The sequence below is a fragment of the Pongo abelii genome, chromosome 10 (genome assembly GCF_028885655.2).
Source record: "Pongo abelii isolate AG06213 chromosome 10, NHGRI_mPonAbe1-v2.0_pri, whole genome shotgun sequence".
NCBI lineage: Eukaryota > Metazoa > Chordata > Mammalia > Primates > Hominidae > Pongo > Pongo abelii.
In genome coordinates, this window is record NC_071995.2 from 68,437,783 (window position 1) to 68,455,155 (window position 17,373).

Below are 17,373 nucleotides of genomic sequence, written 5' to 3' on the forward strand. Positions count from 1 at the left end.
AAGCCAAACCAATTAAGCCGTTTCTCGACCCTCCTGGGAGCCTGCCCTATCTCCCTGGAAAGTCTCAGTATGTGAGTAATAAACCTTTTTATACCCATTTCTTGTATGTGTGGCATTATGAGTCTCAGCATCTGAACTGAATTCATGGTAATTTTCTATGAATTTTGGGAGGAGGAAGTTCATCTGACATCTTAAGGGTCGTCATAGCATTGGTGACATCATCTTATCAAAAACATTAGAGGTGTCTGGTTCATTTGCTTTCAGTCAGTTCATGTGAAAGTAGCCACAGCCAAAGAGCTGCTCTAGTTATAGTTCTTTAAGCCAGCAATGTGTTATTTATTAGTCACTGTGCTTGGCCCACACCTCTGTCCCTCAAATTAATGGCAGCCACCTTGAAGTCTTCTCCAACAATGAATTTAAGTGGTGATGCAACATTCTTCATCTGGTCTTTTCTGCCGAAATGACTCCTATTGTCTGACCAGTAACACAATGGAGACTTTTTTTTTTTTTTTTCTTTGAGACGGAGTCTTGCTCTGTCACTCAGGCTGGAATGCAGTGGTGTAATCTCGGCTCACTGCAACCCCTGCCTCCCGGTTCAAGCAATTTTCTTGCCTCAGCCTCCTGAGTAACTGAGATTACAGGCTTCTGCTGGCTAATTTTTGTATTTTTTAGTAAAGACAGGGTTTCACCATGTTGGCCAGGTTGATCTTGAACTCCCGACCTTTGGTGACCCCCCTGTCTCAGCGTCCCAAAGTGCTGAGATTACAGGCGTGAGCCTCTGCGCCCCGCCACAGTGGTGACTATTGAACAAAACTGAATAATAGTCACATCTCCTGCTCCCTTGAATGCAGAAGCAATTGTACTTCAGGGCATGGTGTTATCTACTTGCAAACTTTTTATTTTTTGATCTTACAGCAACTACTTTTAATAGTACCTCACTAAAAACATCAGCAAGGAGCCACCAATATACATTGACCACTCTGGTTCTAACTGCTTTCCCCATAGCTAGTCAGCCTTTCAAATTGTTGCTGGTGTCAGTTTTACCTAGTGATTGGTCAAAACCTGACAAGGGTCTCTAGTTTTTCATCCTGCAATATCTGTTTCCACACTGCCAGTTGCCTGACAACACAATACCAGAGCCACATATTTTAGATTTTTGTTATGATGGCACTTTTCCATTCCTATGTATCAGTCAGCTAGAGCTGCATAACAAATAGCAAATACTGGGTGGCTTAAACAACCAAAATTTGTTTTTTTAACAGTTCTGAGGGCCAAAAGTTCAGGGTCAAAGTGTTGGCAAGTTTGGTTTCTCCTGAGGCCTCTCTCCTTGGCTTGCAGATGGCTCCCTTCTTGCTGTGTCCTTACATGGCCACTGGTCTAGGCACTTGTGCTCCTATTGTCTCCCTGTGTGTTCCAGTGTTCTCTTATAAGGATACCAGTCTTATAAGATTAGGGCCCCCCTCTATGATTTCATTTAACCTTAATTATCTCCTGAAAGGCCCTATCTTCCAATATAGTTACATTGGGGCTTTGGCCTTCAACCTATAAATTTTGGGGGCCTACAACTTAGTCCATAATATTCTGGTACTGAATTTAAAACTATTAGGGTGTAGGCTAAGCGACTGTAACAGAGAAACCCCCAAATACTGTAGTTCCAATAAGATAATTTATTTTCTTTCTTTTAGCCATCAGGAGGTAGCCCATGAAATTGTCCAGGGACTTATATTTATTCTACCATTATTTTTACTCTATTATTATTTTATATTATTATTTATACTTATTCTACCATTTATTCTGCCATTCCCTAGAGTGTCCTCTTCATAGCGGTCAACCTGTGGGATGGAGAAGAGAAAAGTAAAGGGCAAGCACATACGTTTGAATAAAATGAGGTAGAAGTTGCACACATCAAGTTTGTATATTCTTTTGGCAAGAAATTAACTGCAGAGGAACCTCTTGCTGAGCAGCCATGCCTTCTAAAACCTGGGACAGAGATTCTATTATTAAAATGAGGAAAGGGAGAATGAACCAGGGGGGAAGATTATCAGTTCCTTCCTACATTCCTCTTGTATACATCTTACATTTTGTATTGAGTATGAGAAGAGACTTGGACCTAAAAAGATGATAGTTTCCTGAAATTTAGATGATTCTTTACATTTTTATTCATCTAAAATTGAAGTTTACCTAATTTAATTTAATTATTTTACTGATTTAAATTAATCAGAATTTTCTTAAAAATCAGTAAAAGAGAAAAATGTAAGGGAAGCTTTGTTGCTTTGCAAAATAGGGAGATATTTCAGGAAGGTAAGGGGAGAGAGCTATCCTACAGTATGGAGTACAGAAGTGGGACTTAGAGATAGCCAAGAGAGTTTGAAATATTCAAAGAATATATACAATAGAATCTGTAGGCTTTTTTAAAAAAAAAATTAGAATTTCCATCTCTCTGAATGTATTCCAGTTGTAAAAAAAAAAAAAGTATTGAGTTTCCCATCATATGGAAGTTTTTAAAATTGTAGGAAATAAGAAAATATTCAAAAGGCTACACAAGGTGTTAAAAAAGGGGACAGGGATATAATAGCTTACTAGCTTATTAGAATGAATTTGGTTCCTTATGAGGGATAATCTAGAGAAAAGAGGCATAGAATAAGAGCTTTGGAACCAAACAGTCTGAGTTTGAATCCTAGCTCTCCCTTTTGGCATCTGTGTGATCTTGGGCAAGCTACCTAATTTCTATTACAGCTTTGTTATCTCAACTGTAAAATTAGGCTGATATTGATATATCATTGGAGAGGACTAAATGAGACAGTGCAAAATGTGTACTTGGCACAGTGCCTGATCCATAAATACTGATGATGATGATGATGACGACGATGATGATGGTGGTGGTGGTTGTGGTGGTGGTGGTTATGATGGTGATAATAATGGTGATGATGATGGTAGTATAGCATTAGTGCAGCAAAAAGGAAAAATGAACTCAAAACTAATTTTTCCTAAAAATCTGTGCTTTTATTTATCAGATGCTTCTAACTTAGTCCCCACTAGTCTAAGACTAGAACAATATTGGGATTTTCCTTTTCAGAAGTTCTATCATTGGCAAGTTGTTTTTATTTCCAGAACTCCAACTCAGAAGAAATCACCTCTGAATTCATTGTCTATTTAATAAAGTCAAGATTCTTCAAATTCTCCATTTTATTCAGTATTAAATAACTTTCAAAATGTGGCTATCTTGAAAGTCTCCACTTCCTCATACTTAGCAATTTCCAGCATTATTTAAAAAAAAATGTGTCTTCTCTTTGATGCAAAGCAATTACTGGGATACTTTCTTCTCAGAGAGGAAATCCAAAGAACATGATCCTTTCTGCCTGGTCCCTTTACAACATTGAAAACAACTGGGGTAATTTTTTATTAATGCATCCATTAAAAAGATGCAACATTTCTATCTCCAAGAAGTTTGAAATATATAAAATGTATTCTGTGTCTCATTATCAGGTCTCTGACTCAGAGTAACTTTTACAAAGGTTTTTATCTTTTTTTCCCCTCTATGCTTCCCAAAGCATGACTAATGAGGCTGATGAATGTCATCATAGGAGCGCCGCGTTTCTGGCAGGTAGAAAAAGATCACATTAGGGCTTGGACTTCCAAGTGACATCTGGAAGCAATGAGAAATTCAAACAAGACTATCCTGAGGAATTGGTAGTGTTTGAAATTTGGGAGAAATGTTTTAATTTTTGTGAAAGTCAGTGGTGTTAAAGGTCAGAAGTGTAACTACCTCCAGAGTTCCAGCATTCAGGGTAGTGAAGATGTGGTGAGAGTTAATGAAATAAAATCAAGAAAGGAAAAACACACATGTTGGTGTCAGGAGATGTGTCTGGCTAAATGTCAGTTCTTGTTCACAGCAAGTAGAAATGTTCAGTCTTTCAGAGTCACTGCCAAAGGCACCATACACATTTCTCTACATCAGGAACCTGAGAATTGTTTTCTCTTTTCCCAATTCTACAAGGGTTTATAATTCACGGAACAGTGCAGGGATCGCTTTTGGACATTTGTCCCCTTTACCAGACAGCAGTTAATGAACTTGCATCTCTGCTTTAAGCTTAGGACACCTAGGTGAAAGCAGCCACTGCTGAATTAGTGTGTACTTCATTAGAAAACTAACGTGAGGAAGGTTCTTGGTGGAAATATGGCAGTGGTTTCTGAGCCTGTGGGCGGGGCAGTGCTTAGTAAGAATCTCAGACCCTAATCCTCCCAGCTCACTCTACCCCCAAAGAACAACATATACATATTTATTCTTCTGCCAGTGCCTGAAATCAAGCTTGATCAGCCATGGCAGTAGGATGGGAGGTGACCTAGCACAGACCATGGGAAAGTGAGAAGAGAGTCTCTGACTGGGATGATGTTGATGTGTTCTTGAGGATGTCTTTCTGCATACACCTAGCTGTCTGCACTTATCACTAAGGTGACCTACAAAATACAGCCAAAGAAACATATACTGAATAATTGTGGGGTATAATACTATCCTGTTATCTGATAAATATTAGATATATTTCTTCTCTATAGGATTTTCCATACATTACCGTAATGGATGAGACCCATCTATTCCCTGGATTTTCTGTGATCTCAGCTGTGATTACCAGATTATTATCTCTTGCCTTCCCCTGTTTCAAGCTCTGGATGTATATTACAATAGCTCAGATGCATTCTTATGTCTCTGTCTCAAGCTTACTGATGGACAGAAATTACAATAACAGAGTAATGGGACAAAATATTATTAGACAACATGGATAGGGAGCCATTTGCCTGGCTCAGATAATGTGTCCTTCTGAAAAGTTACCATATCAAACCGTATAACGACCTTTTCCTAATACCTCAACATTTTCATTACACGCTCTGCAGTCCAGTTGCACTGTACTCTTCTCAGGACCTTCAGCCTCTCTTCTCATCATGTTTCAATATCTGGTTCTTCTGATCCATCAGGTCTAAGCTTAAATATTGACTCTTTCCTGAAGTCCTTTGTATGTATGGTGATCTTACATAAGCAGATTTCTCCTGTCATTCTCTCCTCTTCATGCTGCTTTCTTCTAGTACTTTTAATTGCTTTATTTATTTATTTATTTATTTGTGTATTTGTGTCTTATTTATCTCTCTTCCTAGTTCTAAGATTCATGAAGGTAGAACAATGTTGACGGGCTTTATTTTCCACCACTGACACAGTGCCATATTTATGGAATGAATGAATGTCCTTCCCTGCCTTGGGAAATTTTATTCCACTTTCAAGGCCCAACCTCATCCCTTTATGCTTCCCCCAAGAATTAATCACTTCTTCCTCTGTGATCCCACAAAAATGTGTACATACATCTATCATTTTAAGAATTTAGCATGTATTACAATAATTTATCTTGTGTTATATGGCTGTTAATTCACTGATTCTTCCTTACCTCTCCACCTTGTGAGACAAAAAACATAATTTATTGACCTTTTTATCCATATAATAATAATAATAACAATTCCCAACTCTTATTAAGTGCTTTCTGTGTGCATTTAAGTTTTTTAAATCAAACATCATTCTAAACTCTTCATTAAAGGTTGGCAGAATGAGACATTAAGCATACTACCTAGGGCATAGTTAACCCTGTAAAATGTAAATGAATGAATAATAAATATCTATTCCAATCTTGGTCTTAAAAAGTCATGATGAGGATAAGGTAATGTATTTAAATATTATATACTACTCTTTAAACAGATAGCAGAAAAATCACTGTGTTCACTGTCAAATTACCCTAAAACATAGCAACTTAAAACAACAAACGTTTTTTATCTCACACAGTTTCTGAATTAGGAAGTAAGGAATCCGGAAGTAGCTTAGCTTTAATTCTAAATTATTTTTGGTAAAATTATGCCACTTAGAAAGATAAGTCTATAGATTAGGGTTATAGTGGAATAAACATTAGCTCGTTAGCAGGAACCCTGCAGAATTATAGTGGGGAACTTTTTATAAGAATACTGGGATTTGATATATTTGATAAGAATAGTGTGTTTGACAGACATCTTAGAACAAAAAGTGAGCAAAGTCCAATTGTCTGCTTTCTTTGGGGAGGGGAATGAAGAGGCTTCCAAAAGAAGTAACTGGAGACATCAGGGATAGTCTTTTTAATAACTTCAGATAGCTTTCAAGAGTAGATACTGAAACATACATGACCCTTAAGCTTTCCTCACTTTTTGTGAACAGCCTTAAGCCAGAAATAGGGCTTAACACTGCCTTCCCCATGCAAACACTGAAATTGGGAATAGCCCTATGGCCAGATCTTTAACACCTAACTGAAATTTTTGAAAGAGGCCTAGACGCTGGGTGCGGTGGCTCACGCCTGTAATCCCAGCACTTTGGGAGGCTAAGGTGGGTGGAACACCTGAGGTCCAGTCCGAGACCAGCCTGACCAACATGGAGAAACCCCGTTTCTACTAAAAATACAAAGTTAGCCGGACATGGTGGTGCATGCCTGTAATCCCAGCTACTTGGGAGGCTGAGGCAGGAGAGTCGCCTGAACCTGGGAGGTAGAGGTTGCGGTGAGCCGAGATCACACGCCATTGCACTCCAGCCTTGGCAACAAGAGTGAAACTCCGTCTAAAAACAAACAAACAAAAAAGGGCCTAGAGCCCTCATACCTAGAATAAACTTGTGCCTTTACAGATAAAAACTAATAAAAGCATCCAGGGAAAGAAGACCCTTGATAAAGAAGTATGTAAATACTGTAAACAGAAAAGATATTGGAAAAACAATTGTGCTAGCTAGCAAACTGAAGGGGGGAAAAGTCAGTGAAAAATAAAGTTGCTCTAAGGGGGACTCAAGTACCCAATTAACCATTTTACTTTTTTTTTTTTTCTGAGACAGAGTCTCGCTCTGTTGCCCAGGCTGTAGTGCAGTGGCGCGATCTCGGCTCACTGTAAGCTCCGCCTCCTGGGTTCACGCCATTCTTCTGCCTCAGCCTCCCAAGTAGCTGAGACTACAGGTGCCCGCCACCACACCCGGCTAATTTTTTGTATTTTTAGTAGAGATGGGGTTTCACTGTGTTAGCCAGGATGGTCTCGATCTCCTGACCTTGTGATCCGCCCACCTCGGCCTCCCAAAGTGCTGGGATTACAGGTGTGAACCACTGCACCCAGCCGCTTTACTCTTAAGTTCACGAAAAAAATTTATGTAAATGTTATAGAACAGTCTTGAAAATGTTTTTTTGATGATGAGTATTAGAATACCTCCCTTTAACTCTGGCGCTATGATATCACATCTCCCAGAAGGTCAACAAACCACTCAGGTGGTGGGATCTATTGTGTAAATGAATCTGCCAGATTAACTGCTCCACTAAACACCTCTTCTTTGAGATCCATAGGGACTTCCCTATTAAAACACAGGCCAAGGCTAGTTTGAAAATGTACTGGTATCCTTGTGCCTAAATCAAACTCAAATTGAAGGTCTCCATGATGTCCTGTACTGGCCTCCTTATGGACTGAAAGTTCTACTGATATACATAGTGTAGGGGAGGAAAAATTTTCTTCAACCCTCGTTGGTTCAGTAACTGGGGCCCTGCAAATTAAACTGACCAAAAACAGGGTAGCAGGATAAATAGTTATGTATGCACCCAGAGGCATCCACAGAAACAAAATGAAGACAAAGAAACAGTTAAACTTGGTGGCTTTATATACCATTTTAACAAACAGCAGTATAAAGAAGTGGCAAGACAAAGGAAAGGGAGTTGAGCCTTGTAGGGGTGGTAAATTGTGGATTTTCCTGGTATGAAAGAGTGAAGGGAGGACATTTTCTTAAACAAAAATGTATGCCCTGCTTTTAAGCAAGTAGGGGGAGGGCACAGAGCTTTTCTGTGCCTGCTATTTCTTGATTGCCTTCAGCTTAAAATAATTCTTGTGTCAAAGAGGTAAATTTTGGCGTGGCATACTCTGATCAGTAGAATTCAGTAGAATTTTTAGGGCTGAATCTATCAAGGTTATGTTGACACATTCAAAACATATTCAAGCTTGCACAGTAACTTCTAAAACCAGTAGATAAAGAACTAAAATCAATAGTTGAAAGCCTAAATTTAAAAAAAAGACTCTCCGGCTGGGCGTGGTGGCTCACAACTGTAATCCCAGCACTTTGGGAGGCCGAGGCAGGCAGATCACCTGAGGTCGGGAGTTTGAGACCAGCGTGACAAACATGGAGAAACCCCATCTCTACTAAAAATGCAAAAAAATTAGCCGGGCTTGGTGGTGCATGCCTATAATCCCAGCTATGCAGGAGGCTGAGGCAGGAGAATCACTTGAACCTGGGAGGCAGAGGTTGCAGTGAGCCGAGATTGTGATCGTGCCATTGCAATCCAGCCTGGGCAACAAGAGCGAAACTCCGTCTCAAAAAAAAAAAAAAAAAAAAAGACTCACCATAACTTGTACTGGTCCTTACGTCAAATAACAACATCTGCAATGATATATATTAGTTTAGGACCTCAGGGTCATAAACAAAACTGGCATTCCCGAACTTTCTGTATACTAAGCTCTAATACTATTTTCTTGTGGGGTTACATATTCTGGACTTAGAAATCTGTGCTATGCCCTCTTTAGTGGTTCCTTAGGGTAAACTGAAATAGTTAATCCTGCTCACTTTTTCCTGGTAAAGTCAACAATATGCTTTGACAGTTATGCTTTAGTGATTTACCTTTTTTCACAAGTTCATGATTAGGACCTTGTGAACCTTACATTTCCTTGAAACTCTACTTGTATCCGATATGTAGATGACCTCTTGTTATATTCTAAAAATAATAATTGAGCTCTCTTAGTCATTTATGTTCTTACAGTTTTAACTCAGAAAGGACTTAAAGTTAGAAGGAAAGTTATAATTTTGTCAAAACAGATTGTGTAACTTAGATCAAGATTTATTCAAGAGTAAATACCCCACTTAGGACAGAGGAAAAGCCATTCAACAGTTTTCCAGGCCAAAGCTACGCACCATGATATACACCTGTAGTCCTAGCTTCTCAGGAGGCTGAGGCAGGAGCAGGAGGATCTCTTGAGCCCAGGAATTTCAGCCTGTCTAGGATTGCTCCAGTGAATAGCAACTGTACTCCAGCCTGGGCAAAAAACCAAGATCCCATCTCTAAAACAAAAACAAACACAAACAAACAAACTTTTCTGAGCCAGTTATTCAGAGTCAATTAAGAGGATTCCAACTGTCCTAAAATCATCATGACTCTATCTGATTTAAACAAGTTTTAAGTAATCAAAACTCTTCCTTGGGAGCCTAAATATGAGCCAGCATTTTATGATTTAAAATGAGATTTTTAACATCTTCATATGCTGAGTCATCTTAAGTATTTTAAACCATTTTACCTATTTGCATATAAGCAATGATGGACAAGCCCTTAGTGTTCTGACTCAGCTTTATAGCATTTATCAGAGACTTGCTACAGCTTTCCTCTTGACCCAATGGCAAAAGTGCACCTTCCTTGTCTCAGGGCAATAGCAACTCAGCTAAATTAGTGAAGGCTACTGCTAACTCACTTGTAGGGTCTCCCTTAGACTCAATGGACCCTCATCATGTACAATATGTTGCATGCTAAAAATTCACTATATTTCTTTCTTTTTTTATTTTATTCAATCTGTAGAGATTGTCAAAATTTTCCAATGCCAACTGTATTGCAAATCATCACCACTGGGTATTGGGAAGTTTTCAATGAGCAATAATCACACCTCAGAAAAACCTCATTGGCTGCATGAAGCTGAAAATGTACTTAACGGGTATGCTTACTATTCATGAAATTTTATTACTTTCTCACTTACGTTTCCTGCCCTGGTAGTACCATAATATATGTACTGTTGTTTTCCTTCTTTTACCAGAAGAAAGGGTAAATCATGACTGCCTAACCTCTGGCCAAGAACAGTCCATTCCCTAAACAGATTAGACACTCTTCCAGAAAATTGAGAGTTAGCCTTGTTTGTTCATGGCGATACTGTTTGGATTTGTGTTCCTGCTCAAATCTCATGTCAAATTGTGATCCTCAGTGTTGAAGGAGGGGCTTGAAGGGAGGTGACTGGATCATGGGGGCAGATTTTTTCCCTTGCTGTTCTCATGATAGTGAATTATCGTGAGATCTGGCTGTTTAAAAGTGTGTAGCACCGTTCCCTTTGCTCTCTTCCTTCTGCTGAAGCCATGTAGGACATGCCTGCTTCTACTTCACCTTCTGCCATAATTGGAAGTTTCCTGAGACCTCCCTAGCCATGCTTTCTATACAGCCTGCAGAACCCATGAGCCAATTAAACCTCTTTTCTTTATAAATTACCCAGTGTCAGGTAGTTCTTTATAACAATGCAAGAATGGACTAATACAGAAAATTGGTACCAGGAGTGAGGCACTGCTGTAAATATACCTGAAAATGTGGAAGCAGCTTTGGAACTAGGTAATGGGCAGAGGTTGGAACAGTTTGGAGGGCTCAGAAGAAGATGGGAAGGTGAGGGCAAGTTTGGAACTTCCTAGAGGCTTGTTAAATGGTTGTGACCAAAATGCTGACAGTGATATGGACAGTGACGTCTAGGCTGAGGAGGTCTCAGATGGAAATGAGGAACTTATTGGGAACTGGAGTAAAGGTAACTCTTGCTATGCTTTAGCAAAGAGATGGCAGCATTGTGCCCCTGCTCTAGGGATCTGTGGAACTTTGAACTTGAGAGTGATGATTTAGAAAAAATGGCAGATGAAATTTCTAAGTGCAGCTTGCTCTTCAATGAACACCAATAAATAAGTATTCAGACAGGACAGTTACAGCTGAACAGGGTGGGGAGCAGCTCCTCCAAGGGAGTGCTGCTTTAAGATCTGTCTGCCAGGTATTTACTGATAAGGCTTGTTAAACAGTTTAGACAAATAAGAAACATCCACCAGGTGGCTATTTGGGGTCAGGTCATGAGGTGCATATGGCCTTGTTTATTACATCTGAAAGCACTCAAACCACATTCTTAGGAGGCTGTGTTCAGCACTCCTTATCACACGTCCTGTTCCTTGTCTTGTTTTCAGGGTCAAGGAGTTACAGTCTCATGCACAAACAACATACACACAGTGCCTCAGTATTTTTCCATGCTTCGATCTCAAATGCCTTGTACATAAGCTTGAATGTATTGTCATACACCCCCCCATATCGCCCCCTTTTTTGTTTATTAAGATATACTTTAAGAGTTCGATGAGCTTGTTCAACAATGGCCTGACCAGTTGAGTTATAAGGAATACCAGTTTTATGTTGTATGTGCCGAAGTTTCAATGCATATGCAAATCAAGCGCTAAGATAGCAAGGACCATTATCAGTTTTTATAGTTTTTGGAAGGCCTAAGGTGATAATAGATTTTAAAAGATGAGCAATTGCATCTTTAGTTTTTTCTCCAGTCTGGGGAGTAGCATGTTTCAGGCCCGTATAAGTGTCCACAGTAAGGTGGAGAAATTGAAAGCGTTCAAAGGGTGGATGCTGAGTAATATCAGTTTACCAGATAGTATTAGGTACCAGACTTCATGGGTTGGCACCAAGTTCCAATGAAAAAGGGGAGAGAGAATGCCCTTGGCAATCAGGACAAGTTTTAATAATCATGCGAGCTTGAGCAAGCATTAAATAGAACTGTTGTGTAAGACTACGGGCGTTCTGATGAAAAAAGGAATGATCAGCTTGAGCTCACAAAAAAGCAAAAGAGTCTGAAAACCACATCTGTGATTGTAGCAGAGCATCAACTCAAACATTCGCTTCTGACAGGGACCAGGTAGCCCAGAATGAGAGCGAATATGTGTGATATAAAGAGGGTGATGACGGGCACAGAGGAGCTCCTGCACTGTGAGAAATAGGGTTAGCAGGGGTTCATTAGTAATGCCTTTCAGATGTGCGAGATCTAAATGAGTAATACTATACACCACATAAGAGGAATCACTAATTATATTTATGTCTTGGTGAGGAAAAGTTTGTAAGGCCAGTATTAGGGCACCTAACTTTGCCTGTTGCATAGTTTTGAAATGTTCCTGGATTTTGTGCTGCCAGTTTTGCATGGCATCTTGCACACTATACCTGCCTTTTTTGTTTTTCCTGAATCATCTGTAAAGACAGTAGTGGCGTGAGGCAAGGGCTCAGAAACAACAATAGATGCGAATTTTTAACAGGTACAGTTTGTAAAAAGTTCAGGAGCTTAGAGGCTGGTAAATGGAAACTGATATTACCAACAAAGTCGGCCATTGCAACTTGCCAATCAAGATCACAAGCTAAGAGAGTATGAAATTGTTCCTTGCTTAAAGGTAAGAAAAGAGTAGCAGGGTCATATCCTGACAATTGGACGGCATCCCTTTATGGGAAGAGAAGCTATTAAATCTGTGGTCTTTTGTATGTGTTTAGAGGGGTTATGAGACAGGTAAAGCCACTCCAAAGGAGACACATCTGTTCCAACTTGCCCAAGCATCCTTGTAGGGCTATGAGAGGTATTAAAGATAAAAGATCTAGAGGTCTGTCAGGATCTAAATGCGAGATGCACCATTGGGCCAAGGCTTGCTCCACAGTGTTAAGATCTGCCTGTGCTAGTGGAGAGAGGTCTCGCAACAAATTTAAAGCAGGGTCACCTTTCAGGGTGACAAAAGATTAGTCAAGGAATTTGCAGGAATGCCTAAATAGGGACATATCCAATTAATCTGTCCGAAGACTTGCTGTAATGTATTAAGGGTTAAGTGCTGTGGAAGAATTGTTTTTGTAAGTTGTGGCCTAAGGGTAGTAGATAAAATAAGACTTCCTAGATAGAGCCACAGAGATGTCAGCTGGACTTTTTTTGGTGTGTAATAACAAGACCATACTATGACATATGCTATATTACCATTGTGTAAAGTTGATGCAATAATGACTGGTATTGAGCAGCTATCAAAATATCATCCACATAGTGGAAGATTTTTGCCTGGGGGAAGGATTGACGCACAGAAAGTAAGGCTTCAAGTAAATAAAGCTGACATGTAGTGGGCTATTTATCATCTCTTGGGGTAGAACTCTCCATTGATAACGTTGAACTGGTTGCTGATTGTTATAAGTGGGAATGGTAAAAGCAAATTTTTCTTGATCCTCGGGATGCAAGGGTATGGTAAAAAAACAATTTCTTGATTAATGATAATAAGAAACCAGTCTTTGGGGATCATAACCGGAGAAGGCAATCTTGGTTGCAAAGGTCCCATAGGAAGCATCACAGCATTAATAGCACAGAGGTCATGCAATAACCTCCATTTTCCTGACCTCTTTGGAATAGTAAAAATAGGAGTGTTCCAGGGACTAGCAGGAGGCTCAATGTGGCCAGCATGTTGTTGTTGTACTAGACGTTGAATATGTTACAATTTTTCCTTCTTAATGGGCCACTGCTCCACCCATACTGGGCTAGTAGTTTTCCTCTTAATTTTGATAATTTTCAAAGGAGCAGTGGCCCCTACCAAAAAGGTGGCAGGACAGAGAGGTTTAAGCCCCACTGTTCTAGGGCATCTCGTCCCCACAGAGAAAATGAAATTTCTAAGATAAAGGGCTGAACCTGGGCAACCTTGCCTTCCAGGCCCAAAAGTGGAAGGTTATGTCTACTTTTTAATGGCTGCCGATACTCTCCAACACCCATGATAGAACATAAGGCAGAAGAGGAGGCCCAATCTGAAGGCCAGTGTTTTTTAGCTATAATAGTTTGATCAGCTCTTGCGTCAATAATTCCCATAAACATAACTCCATTAATTGTCACTTCCAAGTATGGTTTATGAGATGACACTGGACTACTCCAAAAAACTTTCATGCCTGAGTGGCCGAATCCTGAGGCTCCACCATTTTCTATTGAGTATTACCTTGAAGGTAAGGAATAAGAATAGTCTGAACAAGGTGAGCTCCTTTAGAGATGGTGTGGACCCCTGACACCTGTGCCATAAAACTTATGGCACCTAAGTAGTCTCCTAAATAGTCTGAATCTATGACTCCAGGGAGAATTTGAATTCCTTTAAGTGTATTAGAAGACCTTCCAATAATCAATCCAAACGTTCCTCTGGGTAACTGATCATAGATTCCAGTTGAAATCAGCTGGACCGCATCTTGCTTTTTAAGCACCATGACTGTTATGACTGTGAGGTCCAGCCCTGTGCTGCCGGAGGTGGTGGAAGAGAGGTCATGGATGCTATTTCTGGTCCTGACTCAGAGGAAAAAGCTATTCTCCAAGTCTGGGGATTGGTGTTCCTCCATGGATTTTTCTGGGCGCTGGAGATCTCACCCCTCTTCCTGTTTCCTGATAATGGGTTTCCATCCTTATCAAATTTTGATTTGCACTGGTTAGCCCAGTGCTTACCTTTACTGCATTGCAGGCATTCTTTAGAGGGTATTTTAGAAGCCTTTGATTTCTTTGGGACTCGCTTCTGTCAGCATTCTTTGGCCATATGCCCGGTTTGGCCACAATTATAACATGTGGCCCCAGTCATCATTGCAGCAAAAGTCTGGGCCAGATGAGTTGTAGTGCCTACATTCTGGCATGCTTTAATAAACACACTGATTTCAGTGGCAGTGGCTCGTACTGGGGTTATTGCTGCCTGACAATCCTTATTTGCATTTTCAAAAGCCAATTACGACTTAAGAAGTTTGGTGGCTTCAGGATGGGGTACCTGTCTTTTGATTGCAGCCTGCAATTGGTTGATAAATTCAAAGTATGTTTCTGTTGCATCCTGTCTAACCATCACAAAGGAACCCTGGGATTGTCCCACGGGTATCCTCTTCCATACTTATATGGCTAGCTGCGAGCATTGAGGAAATAGACTGCTGTCCACCTGAGCCTGAGCCTGAGCTGAAGAAAAGGCCCTGTTCCCAATAGCATATAAAGCTGTATCAGGATATTATTATCCAAAATTTGCAATCATTGCTGCATGGCTAAATGACTGTACTCACTCCCCCACACAGTATATTCAGCAGATGAAACCAAAACTTTTACCAGAGTGTCTTCTTTATGCCCTACTGAAGGGAGTGAAGTTGGGGGAGGAGCCCCTCTTTGTTGTTCTGGTTCCTATGTACCCTTTCCCTTTAAATCTTCTGAATTCCCTTCAGGTGAAGAAAATGGGTGATCTGACTCACCACAGTCTGGCATATCTAAAGGATATAATGCAGAGTGTAACCAACTCCAGGTGGTCAAAACGGTAACATTAGCAAAATGGCCCTGCTCCAATCCTCTTTTCAGGCAGCGACCCACCTGCTCCCATAACTCTAAATCTAACGTTCCTTGATCATGTAACCAAGGGCATTCCTGCCGAATTAAAAGCATAAGCTTATGCAAAGCTTCAGACTCTACAGTGCACTGGATAGCCTTAAGTAATTGTTGCACCATTTAAAAAAATACTTTCTGCTCTTTGGTCAACTCCTGACCCATGGTAACCCGACCCTTGGTATTATACGCATTGGTCACATCCTCCTGAAAACGGGTTGGGACTGTTCCTTACTGGTATTTCCCAAAGATTGGTGAGTCGTCCTACTCCACGTGTAACTTCAAGGCAGTCGCATCAGGGTCACCACTTGCAGCTTGCTCTACAGTGAACGCCGAGAAATAAGTATTCATACAATTACAGTGAACGGGGTGGGGAGCAGCTCCTTCAAGGGACTGCTGCTTTAAGATCCGTCTGCCAAGTATTTATTGAGAAGGCTTGTTAAACTGCAATTTAGACAAACAAGAAACATCCACCAGGTGGCTATTTGGGGGTCAGGTCATGAGGTGCATATGGCCTTATTTATTACATCTGAAAGCACTCAAACCACATTCTTAGGATGCTGTATTCAGCACTCCTTATCACACATCCTGTTCCTTGTCCTCTTTTCAGAGTCAAGGAGTTACAGTATCATGCACAAACAACATACACACAGTGCCTTAGTATTTTTCCATGCCTCAACCTCAAATTCCTTGTATATAAGCTTGAATGTATTGTCATACACCCCCACACACTGAGCAACAAAGCATTGAAGACGTGGCCTGGCTGCTTCTAACAGCATATGGTCATATGTGTGAGCAAAGAGATTATCTGAAACTGGAAGTTTTATTTAAAGGGGAAGCAGGGCATAAAACTTTAGAATATTTGCAGTCTGACCATGTGCTAGAAAAGAAAACCCCATTTTCTGGGAGGAATTCGAGCCATCTACAGAAATTTGCATAAGTAACATTGCAGAATGTTAATAGCCAAGACAATGGGGAAAATGCCTTGAAAGCATTTCAGAGAACTTTGTAGCAGCCCCTCCCATCACAAGCCCAGAGGTCTTGGAGAGAAGAATGGTTTCATGGTCCAGGCCCAGGGCCCTGCTGCCCTGTACAACCATGGGACACTGCTCCCTGTGTCCCAGCCACTCTAGTGCCAATTGTGGCTAAAAGGGCCCCAGATACATGTTAACCCACTGCTCTAGAGGTTGTCAGCCATAAGCCTTAGTGGCTTTCACGTGGTGTTAAGCCTGCAGATGCACAGAGGGCAAGAGTTGTGGCTTGGAAGCCTCAGCCTAGATATCAGAGGATGTATGGAAATGCCTGGATGTCCAGGCAGAAGTCTGCTGCAGGGACAGAGTCCTCATGGAGAACTTCTACTGGGACAGTGCAGAGGGGAAATGTGGGGTTGGAGCCCCTACACAGAGTCCCCATGGGGGCACTGCCTAGTGGAGCTGAGAAAAGGGCCAGCATCCTCTATATCCCAGACAGATAGATCCACTAGCAGCTTGCACCATGTACCTGAAAAAGCCACAGGCACTCAACGCCAGCCCTGGGACCTGAGCCCAGCAGAGCCACGGGGGCAGAACAGCCCAAGGCTTTGGGAGCCCACCCCTTGCATCCGTGTGGCCTGGATACAGGACATGGAGTCAAAGGAGATTATATCAGAGCTTTAAGATTTAATGACTACCCTAGTAGTCATTATCTAAAGCTGGGCTTCAGACTTGTATGAGGCCTGTAGCCCCTTTGTTTTGACTAATTTATCTCTTTTGGAATGGGTTCATTTACCCAATGCCTGTACCCCCATTGTATCTTGGAAGTAACTAACTTGTTTTTTATTTTACTGGCTCATAAGCAGTAGGGACTTGCTTTGTCTCACAAGAAACTTTGGACTATAGATTTTTCACTTAATGCTGAAATGAGTTGAGACTGGGGGGATGTTGAGAAGGGCTAATTGTATTTTACAGTATAAGAAAGACATGATATTTGGGAGGGGACAGAGGCAGAATGGTATGGTTTGGATGTGTCCCTGCCCAAGTCTCATGTCAAATTGTAATCCCCAATGTTGGAGGAGGGGCCTGGTAAGAGGTGATTGGATCATGGGGGCAGATTTCCCCCTTGTTATTCTCATGATAGCAAGTGAGTTCTCATGAG